General features: G+C 45.7%; 1 long non-coding RNA gene and 1 pseudogene across 1 annotated transcript; both read right to left on the reverse strand.

The window, feature by feature from the left end:
- LOC141271468 (uncharacterized) overlaps positions 1 to 17579 on the reverse strand; it is a 339948-nt pseudogene that overhangs the window by 78750 nt on the left and 243619 nt on the right.
- Positions 5959 to 8725, reverse strand: LOC141272080 (uncharacterized). Its single transcript, XR_012321961.1, has 3 exons — positions 8623 to 8725; positions 6281 to 6416; positions 5959 to 6179 (listed from the first exon to the last, which is right to left on the reverse strand). It is a non-coding gene; the product is annotated as an uncharacterized lncRNA (long non-coding RNA).

Raw genomic sequence — 17579 nt, forward strand, 5'->3', positions numbered from 1 at the left:
TGCAGCTGGGAAGGAGAGAGTTACAGAGGATCAGCCCTGCAGTTGGGCAGGGGAGAGTTATAGAGGGTCAGCCCTGCAGCTGGGCAGGAAAGAGTTACAGAGGGTCAGCCCTGCAGCTGGACAGCGGAGAGTTACAGAGGGTCAGCCCTGCAGCTGGGCAGGAGAGAGTTACAGAGGATCAGCCCTGCAGTTGGGCAGGGGAGAGTTATAGAGGGTCAGCCCTGCAGCTGGGCAGGAAAGAGTTACAGAGGGTCAGCTCTGCAGCTGGGCAGGAGAGAGTTACAGAGGGTCAGCCCTGCAGCTGGGCAGGAGAGAGCTAAAGAGGGTCAGAACTGCAGCTGGGCAGGAGAGAATTATAGAGGGTCAGCCCTGCAGCTGGACAGCGGGGAGTTACAGATGGTCGGCCCTGCAGCTGAGCAGAAGAGAGTTACAGATGGTCGCCCCTGCAGCTGGGCAGGGGAGAGTTACAGAGGGTCAGCCCTGCAGCTGGGCAGAAGAGAGTTACAGGGGGTCAGTTCTGCAGCTGGGCAGGGGAGAGTTACAGAGTGTCAACCCTGCAGCTGGGCAGGGGAGAGTTACAGAGGGTCAACCCTGCAGCTGGGCAGGGGAGAGTTACAGAGGGTCAGCCCTGCAGCTGGGCAGGGGAGAGTTACAGAGGGTCAGCCCTGCAGCTGGGCAGCGGAGAGTTACAGATGGTCAGCCCTGCAGCTGGACAGCGGAGAGTTACAGATGGTCGGCCCTGCAGCTGGGCAGGAGAGAGTTACAGAGGATCAGCCCTGCAGTTGGGCAGGGGAGAGTTATAGAGGGTCAGCCCTGCAGCTGGGCAGGAGAGAGTTACAGAGGGTCAGCCCTGCAGCTGGGCAGGAGAGAGTTACAGAGGGTCAGCCCTGCAGCTGGACAGCGGAGAGTTACAGAGGGTCAGCCCTCCAGCTGGGCAGGAGAAAGTTACAGAGGGTCAGCCCTGCAGCTGGGCAGGAGAAGGTTAAAGAGGGTCAGAACTGCAGCTGGGCAGGAGAGAATTATAGAGGGTCAGCCCTGCAGCTGGACAGAGGGAGTTACAGATGGTCGTCCCTGCAGCTGGGCAGAAGAGAGTTACAGAGGGTCAGCCCTGCAGCTGGGCAGGGGAGAGTTACAGAGGGTCAGTCCTGCAGCTGGGCAGGGAAGAGTTACAGAGGGTCAGCTCTGCAGCTGGGCAGGAGAGAATTGCAGAGGGTGAGCCCTGCAGGTGGGCAGAGGAGAGTTACAGAGGGTCAGAACTGCAGCTGGGCAAGGAAGAGTTACAGGGTGTCAGCCCTGCAACTGGGCAGGAGAGATTTACAGAGGGTCAGCCCTGCAGTTGGACAGCGGAGAGTTACAGAGGGTCGGCCCTGCAGCTGGGCAGGAAAGAGTTATAGAGGATCAGCCCTGCAGCTGGGCAGGGGAGAGTTATAGAGGTTTAGCCCTGCAGCTGGGCAGGAGAGAGTTACATAGGGTCAGCCCTGCAGCTGGGCAGGGGAGAGTTACAGAGGGTCAGCCCTGCAACCAGGCAAGAGACAGTTAGAGGGTCAGCCCTGCAGTTGGACAGTATACACCAAATTATCGTTTAGTAAAAAGTTTATTTTTGACTGGTGGTCTCCCTCATTGAACTGTCAACAATTTAGTCTTGACCAACCCAAGTCATTGGCAACAGGCGGCCTGCAAGTGCGTAGGGCCCCCATAGTGCAAATCCAGACACTCAACCAGGACCCCCACTTTCATGTAACCTGCAGAGGCGTAAGAGACGAGGACCTTGCCTGCGGCTACTGCCCCATGCCACATTTCAACACCATATACTGGAAGCAATCCATGACTACATGACCCTTGTGACATGGACTCAGGATGTGCTCAGACAACATTTTCCACACCATTAATCCACCTCCACCAGCCAGAAATGTTGAAACCTGACAAGAAGGAAACATGGAATCAGGCTGCTTGCATGAAATTCTGACTCTCCCATTAGCACAGTGCAACAGAAATCTCATCCGAGCAGATGATGTTTTCCACTGCTCTGTGAAATAATTGTTACTTTCTTTTGCCCAATGAAGTTTTTTTTCTTACTGTTTTGCTGGAAAGCAATGGCACTGGAACTGGTCATCTGCTGCTATAGCCCAATTGTGCTAAGGAACGATGAGTGGATCCGGACATATTAGTATTCATCTTCAATTTTTATGACTGTGCACCAACTTTTCTAAGAACAATTCTTGATGTCTTCGTTGAGGAGTTGCTTTTATCCATAAGATCTAATATTACTGGATGTTTTTCTTTTCTAACAACATTCTTAATATACTCTTGACATCATTGTATGTAAAAACCCCATCATATAGCAGTGATGACCTTGTGCAAAGTCATTCAGATTGCTTAATCTTCACATTCTGAAAACTGATAATTTCATACTGCACATCGAGGTCATGTGTCTAATAAGTTACAGATGGGAAAGGGCTGCTGCCTAATTTCTACACGCTGAACCTCCAGTTGGGAAAGAGCAGATGTCTCAAATTGGCCATTCAGTAAAAAATACTGGTGGATAGAACAAGACCCTCACAGCTTCCACACATTATAGAGGATTTTTCATGACACCTTCTCTCCATCTACCTGATGATCCTGAGGAACATTGGGATTTTCTTGTTTACAGTCTGGAAGAAGAGGACGGGGACATCTCTCTGGTGTTGTCCTCTTACTAAATGGATCTGTAGGAAACACATACAGGGATTGAATTCATTCTTTATGTACAGATAATAGTAGGCTGTGTGTATTTAGTCCTGTCTATTACCTGGTGATGTGAGGGGCTGAGGATCCTTCATTATGACATCCTTGTACAGATCTTTGTGTCCTTCTAAATACTCCCACTCCTCCATGGAGAAATGGACGGTGACATCCTGACACCTTATAGGAACCTGACACATACAATAATACCATCACCACCCCTATCCCTTCATAGCGTTACTGTATAATGTCCCAGCATTCCCAGCAGTGTCACCTCTCCAGTCAGCAGCTCAATCATCTTGTAGGTGAGTTCTAGGATCTTCTGGACATTGATGTCCTCATGCATCAGGGGTTGAGGTGGAAGCCCCATGATTGGACTCAGGGGTCTTATCCATCCCTCAGACACAGGGTCTTGACAGCGCTCACTAGAGGTCTTCTTCACTACTGTGTAATCCTGGTTATGGAGAGACACATGAATAAATCGCACTACAGACATTTCCAGAGTCCTCACCTCTCCAGTTCTGTCCATCTGTTATTCCCATAGATAAGAATGATGTAATGTGACGTCATCAGAATCTCTCACCTCTCCAGTAAGCCGGAAGAGGATCTCTAGGGTGAGGTGTAATATCCTCTCCGCCATCTTGTCCCTGTCTCTATCCATCCTTGATGGTCAATCAGGAAAATTTTCTTATATAGAAGATCTCCACTGAGAGGATCCGATATTCTAGGGACCTGAATGGAGAGAAGATGACGATGTAACATCATAAAGATCCCATGTAAGAAATCTAAGGAGCTGTTACCGGCTTCACATGATCACTACATCCAGTCATGGCCCCGTCCTGCCCCCGGTATAAAACATAATCCAATTACAGTCACTGTTATAATCAGGTCCTCATTTAGTCTCCGCCGTGATATGGGAACTACAGTAAACACTGACACACAAGCAGCACAGTAATGGCCTCTTTACACAGACTGATCCAGACCATTAACGGAGTATTCTCAAGTTTGAACGTTATCACTTATCTGTGGGATATGGGAGAACTTTCTGATTGTTGGGCGTCCAAACAGTATCACACGTGATTTAGGATCCTGTATTTCGCACGTACTCATCCATAACTGCATGTACAAAGCCTAAAGGGATTCTTCAGTACGTAGATGTTGATGGCCTATCCCAAATGTGCACAACAAATAAAAATTCATTTTTTCTCTTGGTTGTGCAGACGCATTGTCATTCATTCACACTTTCAGTGGCGGTGTGCATGTGCACTTGACTGTCAACCACTTGGGTCACCTAAACACTGACTTTTATCTGGTTACTTGTCTTGTTTTTACCTGTTCTGCACATTTGCTCCTCATCTGTCTAGGCACAAATTAATCACTTACACCAGGTGTCATTCTTCACCTGCATATTGTTTCAGTATTGTGTACCAATTTTAATATTATTTTTAATCTTCTATCCCCTACATTTTATTCTTTTACACTGCTTAAGTATCACATCCACAGTCTCATTATCACACAGTGACATGATCATGATCACATATTGCACATTTTATATTTGTACACACTATGGTAGATCTGCTCACTCAGTTGCGCATGGAGGTAAACACCGAACACTGTCTCCTTATATTTTCTGCTGATTTTATTAAGCAGTATAAACCAACGTAGAGTTCATGAAAATAAACACAGCGCATCTGGCATAATGGCAAAATAAAATAAGAAAATGTCCAGCTAAGTCCTTACACCGGCCGGGGTCCGGCCACTCAAGATTAGCAAAAACCACACGGTTCAGATTAGCACCAACAAACACAAGCTCCTCTCTCTGGAGCAGACCTCCAGATACTGAACCCCACATGAGTCAAAAGGCTGGCTATTTAAAGCCCAGACCACTCCCTGGGGTGGAGATATGGTGGATGGCCTCCCGCACGCACTTTAGCCATTCACCTATAAAACATGCCCTTTTAAATATGGCTGCTTAGCCCTCTCTGCACCTAATATGCAGGAGAAGACTTCCATGTTTCACATTACTGAAGCGAACAGCCTCAGTGAAACATATCTCCCCTCCAGTATTCTGCCAGAGACTTTGTCACAACACACACACATACATATATCCTGGATTCCGGTACAGTTGAAAGCAATGATGGAGGAGGGAGCGTCAGCTGATGATCCCTTCTCCATCATTCTTCCTCTGCGCCTGATGTCACTAAGGGAGCGATGATGTCACTACATGGCGCCTTGAGAGGGGATTGGGCTGTTCTGGCATTTAGTGGCTCAGTATATGGAGCCCGGAAACTATTCTACGTTAATTTGGTCTCCAAGAGTCAAATAGCATACTATCCCTCTTGCCGTGTGTCTAAGCAGTGCTGTACAGCCACATATGGAGTACTGCAACGTTCAGCAGAAATTGTGTGACAAATTTTGGTGCTATTTTTGCCCATTTTCCCGTGTGACAATGTAATAATAATAATTTTTATTCATATAGTGCCAACATATTCCACAGCACTTTACAATTAAGTAGGGAAATGTACAGACAATAAAATCAATACAATGTAACATATTTCAACAGTTACAGGAGGAGTGACGGCCATGCTCGGAAGCTTACAATATATGGAAATAGGGTGACAATAGGTAGAACATGGTCATCAGCCAGTATCTAAGTGCATTTACCATGTTCTATTGGGTGCATGGAGGATGTAGAGACAGATGAAAGGCAGGAGCAGATTAAGATTAACATTTAGGAGGGAACAGGGGAGAGTTAGGTTCGTGAGTTGAGGTGATGGATTGTCTAAACAGATGTGTTTTTAAAGCATGCTTAAAAACAAGGGAGCTTGATCGCTGCACCCCTAGATGAATTCATTGCGAGGTATAGTTTGTAAAATGAGGTCACTTATTAGGGGGGGGGGTTCTGCTGTTCTGGGACCTCAGGGGTTCTGCCAATGTAACGTGGCACCCTCAAATCATTCCAGCAAAATGTGCACTCCAATATGGCGCTCCTTCCCTTCATAGCTTTGCACTGTGCCTTTAAAGTAGTTTTCTACCACATATGAGGTATTGGCGCACTCAGGAGAAATTGTGTAACATATTTTGTGGTCCATTTTCCCCTATTATCCCTTTTGAAAAATGAAAACTTGAGGCCAAAGTAACATTTTAGTGGAAAAAATTGTATAATTTTCAATAGATTTAGCCGAATGTTATACAATTCTGTGAATCATTTCAGGGTTAAAAATGCTTACTACACCGCTAGATGAATAGTTTACAAAATGGGGTCACTTGTGGGGATTTCTGCTGTTTTGGCATATCAGGGGCATTTGCAATCTGTTCCAGCCAAAATTGCACTCCAGAATTCAATTGGTGCTCCTTCCCTTCCGAGCCCTGCCATGTGCCCAAACAGTAGTTTTCCCACAGATATGGGGTATCTGTGTATTCCAGACAAATTGCATGGTCCATTTTCTCCTGTTATCCTTGTGAACATGAAAAATTTGGGGTTAAAGCAACATTTTTGTGGGAAAAGTGTATTTTTTTTCATCTTCCCAGCTCAACAATATAAAATTCTGTGAAGTACCTGAGGGTTCAAGGTGCTCACCACATCTCTAGATAAGTTACTTGAGGGGTGTGGTTTCCAGGGCTGTGGAGTCGGTGTCCATCTTGGTGGAGTCGGTGTCGGAATCAGTCGGTATAAAATGGACCGACTCCAACTCCTAAAATATATAATAAATTGGGTACAGTAGTTCAATGCATTTTGTGGGGAATATTTTTTTCATTAGAATTTGGGAAAGTTCTGAAATGTCATATAAATGTCTGTCCTATTCCTGATCTAAGGGCCTAGACTTTTAGCTCAGATGAATCTCTGCTACAGTAAATTTATCACTTAAACATGAGCCATGTATGAGGGAGTTGGATTTGGAGTCATGGAAATTGAGGAATCGGAGGTTTGGCTTACCGACTCTACAGCCATGGTTATTTCTAAAATGGGGTCACTTGTGGGGGGTTTCCACTGTTTAGGCACATCAGGGGCTCTGCAAACGCAACATGGCGTCCACTATCTACTTCAGCCAATTTTGCATTCCAAAAGTCAAACAGCACTCCTTTCCTTCTGAGCCCTGCCGTGCCCCCCAAACAGTAGTTTTTCTCCACATATGGGATATCAGCGTAGTCAGGAAAAATGCACAACAAATTTTGGGGTCCATTATCTACTGTTACCCTTGTGAAAATAAAAAAATGGGGCTAAGGATATGTGCCCACAATGCAGAAATGCTCAGGATTTTTTCCTAAGCGTTTCTGCATCTACCTGGCAGAAAAAAATGCATGCGGATTGTACATGAGTTTTTCTGCCAGGGACATGCGGAAGTGAAGCGTTCTTCACTTGCATTTCCGCATGCGGGTTGACAAGCGCTTTCCAAGCGATTTTAGCATCACTTGGAAAGTGCTTGACAACTTGGTCACACTATATAAATCCATGCAAACAGCGTGGATTTATATAGTGTGACCCGAGAGAATGTAAAAAAAAAAAAAAAAAAATTATATATATATATATATATATATATATATATACTTACCCTATGATGGCCCGCGCTGTCTTGCTTCGCTCGGTCCCGACTGCTGGCAGCGGTAGAGTGAAGGACCTGCCAACGTCAGTGTCGCGTGACCTGTCACATAACTCTGACGTCAGCGCAGGTCCTTCATTACATCGCGAAGTGCCGGGAAGCAAGGAGGAGCGCAGCACGGGCCGCCAGAAGGTAAGTATACACTTATTTTTTATTTCATTCTTTTTTTACAGCTTTTTTTAATGGTACCTGGGTGTGGATGAGACTCTCCTCTCCTCTACACCCGGGTAGCATCCGCACATTAGAACGCGCCAGTAACGCAAGTACACATGCAGTTTTGCGGAATTGGCGCGTTCTAATGCACGTCAATGGCGGCGAAAACGCAGCGCTTCCGCAAAATAATTGGTAGCGCTGCGTTTTTTTCCGCAATGATAATCCGCAGCGGAAATTTCCGCAGCATGTGCATAGCACATGCGGATTATCATTGGGGGACATGGCAGGCCTTCTACCATGCGTTTTTTAAGCGTTTCTGCAGCGTTTTTGCAGATTGCGGAAAACGCTTAAGAAACGCATCGTGGGCACACAGCCTAAAGAATAATAGTTGTGAAAAAAAGTAAAATGTTTATTTTTTTCTTTCCACATTGCATTCACTCCTGTGAGGCACCTGAAGGCTTAATAAACTTCTTGAATGTCATTTTTGAGCACTTTGAGGGGTGCAGTTTTTAGAATTGTGTCACTTTTGGGTATTTTGCTGTCATATAGACCCCTCAAAGTGACTTCAAATGTGACGTGGTCCCTAAATAAAGATGGTTTTGTTCATTTAGTTGGAAAAATGATTAAATCGCTGGTCAATCTTTAACTCTTATAACTTCCTCACCAAAAAAGTTATGTTTCAAAAATTATGCAGATGTAAAGTAGACGTGTGGGAAATGTTATTTATTAACTATTCTGTGTAAAACAACTCTCTGGTTTAAGGACATAAAAATTGCAATATTTTAAAATTTTTTGCCAAATTTCCAATTTTTTCACAAATAAACGTAAGTGATATCAAAGAAACTTTACCACTATCATGAAGTACAGAGTAATTACCTCATAAAGTGACAGTGGTCAGAATTGTAAAAATTGGCCTGGTCATGAAGATGAAAACAGGCTAGGGGGTGAAGGGGTCAATACATTTAGGACTTGTGTGAAAATCTGATGGGAGTTTTAGGTCAAATTAATGCAGAAATGTGGAACATTGTAAAGATTTCAGGATCTTTCCAGCTCCGCTGTATATTCCAGTGGTCAGAGAGACCCCGTCCTTCAGCCCATTAGGGTTTAGTCCTGTTCCCCCATCACACGCTCCCTGCTCCCTCATTACCTCTCACCAGTGCAGGCGGCTTCTCTCACACGGAGCCTCGTCCTACACTACCTGCAAAATGGAGAACTACTCCTCCCCTCCATGTGGCTGATCACATGACTGTGACATAATCACAGAGACTGGCTCCTCCCCTCCATGTGACTGATCACATGACTATGACATCATCACAGGTCCTGTGCGCACAGAACAGTCATATATCGGTTTCGTCTAGAGGTGATTTTTTTGTGCTCCTCATTTTAATAACTCTGATCTTGTTGCTACCGTGCTGAGGTGAGGAGATCGGAGTTGCTGGAGCGAGGGCCTCAAAACATCAAGTCCAATCTAATCACCTCACTAGTGGGCCATCTAGAGTGGAGATGCTAAAATGGGGTCCTCAAGAAGCAGCTAGAATGGAGTTACTGCAGTGAGGGGTTATAAGGAAGCCCAGGATTACAAGAGGTTTGTTTTCTTGAATAGTAATTACATTATTCATACATATATATATATATATATATATATATATATATATATATATATATATATATATATATATACATATATATATATATATATATACATATATATATATACACCAGCTTTATAGTTATTTCATGACTTTTTAACATTTTTTAATGCTTTTTTAAGGAATTGCTCAAGTTTTGCTCCAGTCCCATCCGCATGTCACCATTTTTGAAGAGTGGTGACGTTTTGCAGGGAGAGACGTAAAAGAGCGCAACCGCATGATAATGTACAACACAGAAGTGATATAAATTATTACAGAAATGTCCGGGGACACTGGAGAACACTTCTGTTGTAATTTATGCCTCTTTTGTGATTTTAATTATGATGTCAGCATATATAAGAAAAAACAGCATCCAATGCAGGGTGTTCAAGATATCAAAATTGTAGTTTATTCTGCCAGATTACAATGTTTCGACCGTTCGCCGGTCTTGATCAAGTACTATACTTGATCAAGACCGGCGAACGGTCGAAACATTGTAATCTGGCAAAATAAACTACAATTTTGATATCTTGAACACCCTGCATTGGACGCTGTTTTTTCTTTTATATGCTGACATCATAATTAAATTGCGCCATAAATTTACTACCGGGAATATCGTTTGTCGGCCCCTGAGACGAAAGCAATGTCAGAATACATTGCAGATAATCTGGCAAGGGGGTTTATCCGTAAATCTAATCCACGGGCAGATGCTCTGTCTCGCTCTTTTGACCCCGTGGGTGAAGAGTCGGAACCGTGGCTTATTGTCCCATCCGAGAGTTTGCAATGCTCTGCAGCCTATCAATTTCTGGTATATATTTTTCACTGCTTGTGTGATCTGTCCTGAAAACTGCATTATATCTCCATGCAATGCTCTGCAGCCTATCAATTTCTGGTATATATTTTTTCACTCCTCTAGCTTTTTTATTCCATGATACTTAAAGGTCATCACACTTACTTTAAGAGTTTATGATCCATGCCGAGTTTACTAGTCTGTTTTTTTTTTTTTTTCCCTGCACTTTATGGTCTCCTGTTGTCTTTTAAGCTAGTGATTGATTGTTAATGAGTTAAATCTGTGCAGATCTAAGCAGATACGTCCCTATATATTGAGACTTAGTTAAGGGGAGGCATTTATGCATACTTTATCGAAGTGCCATAATTTAGCAAAGTGCCCTGGCAGTTAGAAGATGGCAGTTGGACAGGGCAGGAGACAGGTAAGACATGCAAGACAATTAAACAAACTTGCTTCCAGGTCATCTTTTTGGCAAACAGTATTCACCATTTGTATCTGTGCCATTTATACTCTGGTTGCTACAATCATCCACATTCACCGTTCACCCACAAATGCGGCACACTTCATCCATATTAATCCCTCACTCCTCTCTTCTCCTATGTACAGTTGTCATGCTCTCTTCACAATGTTATACCACGCAGATCCATTCATTCCCACCATACAACGCAGGAAACGCTCTCACAAATCACTCAATCATCTGCTCACTCTCTGTATCTTCCTTCTATTAGTCGCAGGTGATATTTCTCCCAACCCAGGACCCTCCAGTAATAATAACACTAACTCTTTCCCTGTTACATTCAGAAACCCTGCTAATCTCATTAATATTCCCTGCATATCTTCTGTCTCATTCAACTGTGCCCTTTGGAATGCACGCTCAGCTTGTAATAAACTCTCTTACATCCATGACTTTTTCCTCTCTAATTCCCTCAACCTTCTGGCTCTCACTGAAACCTGGATCCAGCAGTCGGACACCACCGCCGCTGCAGCTCTCTCCTATGGTGGCCTACATTTCTCTCATACCCCGCGACCTGACAACAGATCAGGTGGGGGTGTTGGTCTGCTTCTTTCAACAAAATGTACTTTTCAGGTTATCCCCCCTGTACCCTCCCTTATCTTCCCGTCCTTTGAGGCCCACACAGTCAGACTCTACCGGCCCTTCTCCCTGCGAGTGGCGGTTGTCTATCGCCCCCCAGGTCCCCCCCGTCAATTCCTGGATCAGTTTGCTGCCTGGCTTACAAATTTTCTATCCTGCGACATCCCCACGATAATCATGGGAGACTTTAACATCCCAATTGGCGATCCTCTTTCCCCATCTGCCACGCATCTTTTATCATTAACCTCCTCCTTCGGCCTTTCACAGCTTGCTAATTCTCCTACACATGAGGACGGGAACACATTGGACCTGATTTTCTCCCGGCTTTGCTCAGTACATGACTTTACTAACTCTCCCCTTCCACTCTCTGACCATAATCTTCTTTCATTCTCTGTCAAGAACTGTGACTCTACTCAAGACACTCCCACCGTCCACACTTATAGAAATTTACGCGCCATTAACACCCAGAAATTTATAAAAAGGTTGCAATCATCATTGGCCCCAATCTCCTCCCTCTCATGTCCCGAATCTGCATTGAAGCATTATAACAAAATAATGCTATGCTCCCTGGATGAAGCCGCACCTCCTACACAAAGAACAATTCGGCATAGACGGCGACAACCCTGGTACACGCCTCAAACACGTCTTCTCCAGAGGTACTCCAGGTGCGCTGAACGGCTGTGGAGAAAATCAAATCTGCCCGAAGATTTCCTCCACTATAAATTTATGCTGAAAACATATAACTCTGCCCTTCACCTCTCCAAACAAACCTACTTTAACAACCTCATCATCTCACTTTCCAATAATCCTAAACGACTCTTTGACACGTTTCATTCTCTCCTCAATCAAACAGCACAGGCCCCGACCACCGACCTCAGCGCTGACGATCTGGCTAACTATTTCAAAGAAAAAATTGACCATATCCGACAGGAAATTTTCTCCCAATCCCCAAATGTTATGCATGCTCCCCCCCGCCACATTGTATCTTGCTCATTTTCTGACTTCGAACCAGTCACGGAAGATGAAGTGATCAGGCTCCTTGCATCTTCTCGCCCTACCACCTGCACCAGCGACCCTATTCCCTCACATCTCCTTCAGTCCCTTGCTCCAGCTGTCACCTCTCACCTAACTAAAATTTGCAACCTTTCCCTCTCATCTGGTATCTTTCCCTCTTCTTTTAAACACGCCAGCATACAACCATTACTTAAAAAACCATCCCTCGACCAGAACTGCACGGCCAACTACAGACCTGTTTCCAATCTTCCCTTTATCTCTAAACTCCTGGAACGCCTGGTCCACTCCCGTCTAATGCGCTATCTCTCAGACAACTCTCTTCTTGACCCTTTACAATCTGGTTTCCGCTCTTTACATTCTACTGAAACTGCCCTCACTAAAGTCTCAAATGATCCACTAACAGCTAAATCTAATGGTCACTACTCCCTGCTGATTCTCCTGGATCTCTCTGCAGCATTTGACACTGTGGATCACCAGCTCCTCCTCACTATGCTCCGCACTATTGGCCTCAAGGACACGGTTCTCTCCTGGTTCTCCTCTTATCTCTCTGACCGCTCCTTCTCGGTGTCTTTCGCCGGCTCCTCCTCCTCCCTACTTCCTCTTACTGTCGGGGTTCCTCAAGGATCAGTCCTAGGCCCCCTTCTTTTCTCCTTATACACCGCTCCTATTGGACAAACAATCAGTAGATTCGGTTTTCAGTACCATCTCTATGCTGATGACACCCAATTATACACCTCTGCTCCGGACATCACCCCTGCATTACTACAAAAGACCAGTGATTGTCTTTCTGCTGTGTCTAACATTATGTCCTCCCTCTACCTAAAACTGAATCTGTCAAAAACTGAACTACTCGTCTTCCCTCCCTCCACTAACCTACCTGTGCCGGATATTGCCATCTCCGTTTGTGGCTCAACCATTACTCCCCAGCTACAAGCCCGCTGTCTTGGGGTCATTTTTGATTCAGATCTTTCTTTCACTCCTCACATCAAATCACTCGCTCGTTCATGTCATCTACACCTCAAAAACATCTCAAGAATCAGGACTTTTCTCACCTTTGACTCGGCAAAAACTCTTACTGTCGCTCTTATTCATTCTCGTCTTGACTATTGCAACGCTCTACTAATCGGTCTCCCTCTTACTAAACTCTCCCCTCTCCAATCCGTCCTGAACGCAGCAGCCAGGATCATATTCCTCGCCAACCGCTACTCAGATGCCTCTTCCCTGTGCCAGTCATTGCATTGGTTGCCCATCCAATATAGAGTTCGTTTTAAACTTATCACGCTTACCCACAAAGCGCTCCATGCTTCAGTACCCCCTACATCTCCTCCCTTGTCTCAGTCTACCACCCTACATGTGCCCTCCGTTCTGCAAATGACTTGAAACTAAAATCCTCCATAATCCGAACTTCCCACTCCCGTCTCCAAGATTTCTCGCGTGCTGCGCCAATTCTCTGGAATGCACTACCCAGGACAGTTCGATTAATTCCCAATACCCACAGTTTCAAGCGAACCCTAAAAACACATTTCTTTAGACTGGCGTATCACCTAAACACACTCTGTCCATCCCAGCTTTCCCCCATATTAAAATCTTCTTCAACTTCGGGTTCAAACCAACCATGCACATAAAAGCCTCTGTCAGGACTGCACACATACTGGCTGGCGACCAGTCCATGTATTATTATTTATCCTATTCAGTATATCAAGGCTGCATTATACAATATATGTACATTTTACCTTTTGTGTCTCCCCCACTTCCTCATAGACTGTAAGCTCGCAAGCAGGGCCCTCACTCCGTTCGATATGAGATATGCTTATTCTGTATTGTCTGTATAAGTCCCCCCTAAAATTTGTAAAGTGCTGCGGAATATGTTGGCGCTATAAAAATAAACTATTATTATTATTATTATTATTACTCTCTGTAAACCCTGTCACTTTGCAGGGACTTCCGTCTGGGAGGCCCTTTGTGCCAAAGTCTCGTAGGCAAGAGGTTCTCCATTGGGGTTACTCCTACAAGATTGGAGGGCACTTTGGGGACAAATGGACCAAAGAGCTAATTTCTCGGTCCTATTGGTGGCCCAAGATGTCTACTGATATCTCCCATTTTGTCGCCGCCTGCGTCTCTTGTGCACTAAAAAAGCTGTCTAGGGAACGGTCGGCGGGGCTTCTTATGCCTCTTCCCGCTGTGGAGGATTGGGCAACGAATGCCAGGGATATCTTGGATCAGACTCAGGAGTCTTTGCGTGCTTCTAAGGAGCGTATGGGGGTCATGGCCGATAGGCATCGGCGTCCTGCTCCAAGTTATGCTCCTGGGGACTTGGTGTGGCTTTCTGCATGCAATATTCAACTCCGGGTAGTTTTGACCAAATTTGCTCCCCGGTATTTGGGGCCATTTAGAATCTTGGCCAAAATGAATGATGCGGCCTATCGACTGAAATTGCCGGCCGCTTGGCGAATTTCTAACACCTTCCATGTTTCTTCACTCAAGCCGGTTACTCTCAATGAATTCTCTGGTTCCTTTCCGGCTGAATCAGAATCTGCACAGGATGACTTTGAGGTAAATGAAATCATTAGGGGCAATAAGTTTTATTTGGTGGACTGGCGGGATTATGGTCCAGAGGATAGGACTTGGGAGCCGGCAGACAATATCAATGCTCCGGATTTTACTGCCGCTTTTGAGCGTATCCATAATTCCGGGGGGAGGAGCCCTACAGAGGGGGGTAATGTTAGGCTGGTCATGTGCCATTAAGCCATGCCCCCTTGTGGTCATGTGCCGCTAAGTCATGCCCCCTGCTGTCTGGTACAGCGTGGTTGGTTGTCTTGGGAGGCTGGGGCTGTCTCTAGTGTATTTAAGGGCTCCGCCCTGGTGCCTAGTCTATCTCTTTCTATCCTGGTGTGAGGTCTCTGGCAGTAAATGCAGTGTGTGTGAGTCGTTGTCAAGGGTTCCTGCTGTGTGCTCCCTAGTCATCCTAGCCATCTAGAGGAATGCTGTGAGCAGCAAGCTCTACCGTGTCGGTTGACAGGTTGGTGTCCACGCCACGGAGGCGTCCTTGCTACCGATCCAGTATTCCAGGTTCCGCCATTGTATGTGTGGTCACACTGCCGCTTTTACACCCATGTGTTGGGTGCTGCTGAGATTCTCCTCCTCTTTAGGAACTTAGGTTCCAGGCCTTTCCTGGCCCGCAGCTATCTGCAGCTCTATACGCCGCCATCTAGTGCTCAGGTGTTTCATGCTACCAAACCCTTCCTGCTTTGCACAGCGGTGTATTGCAGTGCAGAAGTTTATTAGTTTCATTTCTGGAGTGTTGTTAACTCCCAGCATTGTACCTTGTTTAGTTACTACTAGTGTGTGCACTTAATACACTAGTTCATTTCTTTCTCTGTGCTTAGCTGAACATTCCTCTGGGACTCAGCTGCTGCAGCTCCTCTGCAGTCCGCTGGACCCCGACGTGTCCTTTAAGTTTTATTTTATTTTATTAAAGGACACGCCAGCGTAACAGCCTGAGTCTTAATCATAGCGTCATTGTTGATATGGCAGGGTTGCCTATAGAATATCAATGGGAAGCAGTTCCAAGTTTTTATAGTTACCGCATTTTTCGGACCATAAGACGAACGTTTTTCCTCCAAAATTTTGGAGGAAAATGGGGGGTGCGTCTTATGGTCCGAATGTTGGGGGGGTGTATATTTATATGTGGTGTGGGGGGAGCGGTATCGGTGGAGGAGCGGGGCACAGGAGGCAGCAGCCGCCTACTGCTTCCTACACTGTCCCCGCTGCTAAAGAAAATGAATATCTCCTCCTGTACCAGTCGCTGACTCGTTTTGTTAAGATTATATAAATGCTTTTGTTATGTATATCCCTATCACATGTAAAGCGCCATGGAATAAATGGCGCTATAATAAAAAATAATAATAATAATATTCACTGCTCCCCACTGAATATTCATGCTCCTTAATAGCGGTATACAGTGTAGCCGCGCCATATCCATGGGCGTGGGGAGAGGGTGAATATTCATGCCCTTTAATGAGCGGGCACAGGAGATAGCCGGCAGCAGCCGCAGCGTGGCTCCGCTGTGTGCCGGCTATGAAGGAGAGTGAAGTCACTGCTCCCCGCGCACACACAGTCCCGGCGTGGGGAGCAGTGACTTCCGGCAGCTGATCTCTCCATGTGAGCCGCGCATGGCAGTAACGTCATGCGCGGCTCACATGGAGAGATCAGTGCAGGCAGACCGGACGCAGCGCTGGAGGAGAGGAGAGAGGTGAGTATGAGTGTTTATTTTTTTTTTAATGTGCTGCCTGATGGGGATTAGGGGTGCCATGCATACCAGGACAGGGATGAGGGGTGCCATGCATAACAGGATAGGGATGATGGGTTCCATGCATACCAGGATAGGGATGATGGGTTCCATGCATACCAGGACAGGGATGAGGGGTGCCATGCATACCAGGATAGGGATGAGGGGTGCCATGCATACTAGGACAAGGATGAGGGGTGCCATGCATTCCAGGACAGGGATGAGGGGTGCCATGCATTCCAGGACAGGGATGAGGGGTGCCATGCATTCCAGGACAGGGATGAGGGGTGCCATGCATACCAGGACAGGGATGAGGGGTGCCATGCATACCAGGATGGAGGGATGCCAGGCATACCAGGATGGGGATGGGGATCACATATAAAAGAAAGGGGGGCGGCATATATACCAGGATGGGGGATATTGTCAGAATTTGGGGACATTACTCCTATACCAGTGTCAGCAGAAGACCCCCTCCCCCTTAAAAGTGCATCATGACCACCTTTTTTGCTTACATTTTTATTTTTTTATTTTCCTCCTCTAAAACCTAGGTGCGTCTTATGTTCCGGTGTGTCTTATAGTCCGAAAAATACTGTATGTCCTGTTTCTGTCGCTGGTACTTGGTATATTTTGCACTGTGCTTAGTGATCATGGGCATCCGCGGCACTCCCACACCTGTCAGTGTGGCTTCCGGCTGACAGGCAGGGGAGCTCCGAGGATGCCCGTGATCTCTAAGCACAGCGCAAAATATACCAAGTACCAGAAACAGGCTGGGTCTAAATGTTATTCTATCTTGTCGCATATCTCCCAGCACCTGTATATTTATTTGCCTTCACGGATATAATAAACTCTCAGCATTTAAAAATAATTCAGAGTGTGCGGTGAATTCTCTTATACTGGATTACGGGGACACACCCAGTTCCACCAGCACCTCACTAACTAAAGAGACAGAGTGCATGCCAATCAATCTAATTACCATAATAATTATTATATGTTTCCTGGTGGGAAGAACAGTATATCTTTTCACACAACAATCCGTTTTTTTGGGAGTTTAGTCTGGTATGGTTGCTAGGTGGATGACATCCTTATTGTGTGGTCTTCCAGTGTGACGACCATACCAGACTTCATCCATTGTCTCATTCACAATGATATCAGAAGAGGTATAGCTGCAAAGGATGAGAACATTGTTCTTCCACTGTACAAAGCACTGGTCAGACCACACTTGGAATACTGTGCTCAGTTATGGGCCCCAATATATAGAAAGGATATAAATGAGCTTGAAAAGGTACAAAGG

The sequence above is a fragment of the Phyllobates terribilis genome, unplaced genomic scaffold, assembly GCF_046119375.1.
Source record: "Phyllobates terribilis strain yellow unplaced genomic scaffold, ASM4611937v1 Scaffold_5__5_contigs__length_657084704, whole genome shotgun sequence".
NCBI lineage: Eukaryota > Metazoa > Chordata > Amphibia > Anura > Dendrobatidae > Phyllobates > Phyllobates terribilis.